The sequence below is a fragment of the Ovis canadensis genome, chromosome 26 (assembly GCF_042477335.2).
Source record: "Ovis canadensis isolate MfBH-ARS-UI-01 breed Bighorn chromosome 26, ARS-UI_OviCan_v2, whole genome shotgun sequence".
In the NCBI taxonomy this organism is placed as follows: domain Eukaryota; kingdom Metazoa; phylum Chordata; class Mammalia; order Artiodactyla; family Bovidae; genus Ovis; species Ovis canadensis.
Genome location: NC_091270.1, coordinates 45613696 through 45616105, shown reverse-complemented (window position 1 = coordinate 45616105; position 2410 = coordinate 45613696). Strand labels below are relative to the sequence as shown.

Genomic DNA, 2410 nt, shown 5'->3' with positions numbered 1-2410 from the left:
TCTTTTTTCTTCCAGTTTTATTGAGATATTATTGCTATACAGCACTGTGTAAGTTTAAGGTGTACAGCATAATGACTTAATTTATATACATCATGAAACGATTATCATAATAAGTTTAGTGAACAATCCATCATCTCTTATAGAAACAGTGTGATGAGAACTGTTAGGATTTACTGTTTTTGGTTCAGTTGCTCAGTTGTGTCCGACTCTTTGCCACCCCAGGGACTGCAGCACGCCAGGCTTCCCTGTCCATCACCAACTCCCAGAGCTCACTCAAACTCATGTCCATTGAGTCGGTGATCCCATCCACTGTTTTAACAACATTCACATATACCACGCTGTTGCCGCTGTTTAGTCGCAAAGTCATGTTCGACTCTTTGCAGCTCCGTGGACTGTAGCCACCAAGCTTCTCTGTACATGGAATTCTACAGGCAGGAATGCTGAAGTAGGTTGCCATACCCTCTTCCAGGGGATCTACCCAACCCAAGGACTGGACATGCGTCTCCTGTGTCTCCTGCATGCAGGCAGTTTCTTCACCACTGATCCACCAGGGAAGCCCCACACACTCTGGCAGGAGGTAAATACCTTGCTGTGTTCTCTTAGGTAGTGGCTGTCAGGCTAGCTCAGTCGGTAGAACATGAGACCCTTAATCTCAGGGTCCTTGGTTCGAGTCCAAGGTCAGGTGGGGTTTTCACTGCTTATTGTGGATTCCAGTCCTATGTGGGTTTGCTTTCTGTTCCCAGCTGTGCACTTCTATCTTTTTTTTTTTTTTAAAGCCCTGTTAAGGCTCATTTATGTCTCATCATTTCTGTTTAATATGCCTCCTGCTCTGATTTCCCTTCATCTTTATTATCTTTCCAGTGTTTGCCAACCATCACTCTTTACTACTAACACCAGAGACAACTGTCTGTAAAGCTCTTCTGTGAAATTATTCTACTTTTTGAAAATTCCTATAATATAACACTTTGTATCCCTGTTGTGTCCTTTGTGTTTTTTCTGCTTTGATATTTTTCCTGTTGTTTATTAGATCTTGGTTAACTTAGACATCAGAAATAAAGCTTTAGCAAGATTTTTCATCTCACTTTCCTGGCCTGTGATCTTTCTGACATTTTTTTCCAAAGCCCGTTATAGGTCTTCCCTGCAAGGTGGCAAATTCAATATAATGCCATTAGCTGTTTCCCTGGCTTTTTTTTTTTTTTTTAGAAGAATGGCAGGTATAAATCTTGAGTCTCATCACCATTCACATTGCCATTTCTTAACATCTGTCTAATTGCTATTGACCACAGAAAGTAGTTTTTGATTGAGGCACAATGTAAAGTAATATTGATTGCAGTAAATGAACTTTTGTGCAGTCACCGAGTCAATTAAGGAAGAAAATATCTAGCATTGCATCTCATGTAACAAAGTCCAGTTTTCATGTCACTGACTGGTAACCCTGATTCCTTAGCCTCGGCCTGGATATTTGCAGTAAATCCCTTCCTTTGTTTAATATAAAAATACCATCGCCTTGAGCAGAAGGATAGTAAAAAAAAAAAAAAAAAAAGTCTGTACTCCCACTGTCCAAAGAGAACAGAAGGAAATTAGAACAAAAACCGATTTTACTTTTAATCCTTCAAATAAGAAGCTTTTCTGCATGCATTTTTTATCAAAGCAATATACATTTTATTCTAGGTTAACAATCAAGGAATCCATATCAAGAGGATATCAGCAGCTTGCAGCTGCTGTCACACTGGAAGGAGGCTCAGCTCTGATTTTACTGAGATGACTGATAATGATAGCATTGTAGGGGGATAGAGCACCTTTCACCCCGAAAGGCTTTCCAGACATCACTCTGCCAGCTGTGACTGCTGACGCTGAGGCCTCAAGGGACTTAGATGCAGTGACAGAAATGCCACGTGAAGGGGGAATGGAGAGGAAAAAAAGCATGAGGCCACAGGACACATATAGCCTTATGATCAGGGGCCCTTTCAGGGACAGGGAGGCATTCTTAAAGTCACACAGACTCTTGAGATTTGAACACGGGGGCAACAAGTTTACAACCTTGACCTCTGATGTGTTAACCTAGCCACAGAAATTCACCCTGGCCTTTGATCCTAGGGCTTCAGTATTCCTGGGGGGTAAAAGGAGACAGCGGGTTCAGTATATTGCTGCTGTATCTCTTACTCTATTTAATTTTCATTCAATAGTGATAGCAATTGGTGCTGTGAAAACAAAATATAAGTGAGTTGGCATGTTGCTATGTGTTGGAGTATTCAATGCCTAGCAAATTTAGTATCATTATTACTAAAATGCATAGCTCGTTTTTATTATTGCCTTCTAGTTTATGAAATGGTATAGTTTTTGCGTTTGAGCCTCTAACTGGCATATGTGATGGAAAGGCACATTGCTGTATTTATGAGTATTTCATCTC

At 40.6% G+C, this 2410-nt stretch overlaps 1 non-coding gene across 1 annotated transcript; it reads left to right on the top strand.

Moving 5' to 3' along the window:
• The first annotated feature begins 612 nt into the window (after nt 1–612).
• TRNAK-CUU (transfer RNA lysine (anticodon CUU)) lies at nt 613–685 on the top strand. Its single transcript has one exon. It is a non-coding gene; the product is annotated as a tRNA-Lys (tRNA).
• Nucleotides 686–2410: the final 1725 nt, after the last annotated feature.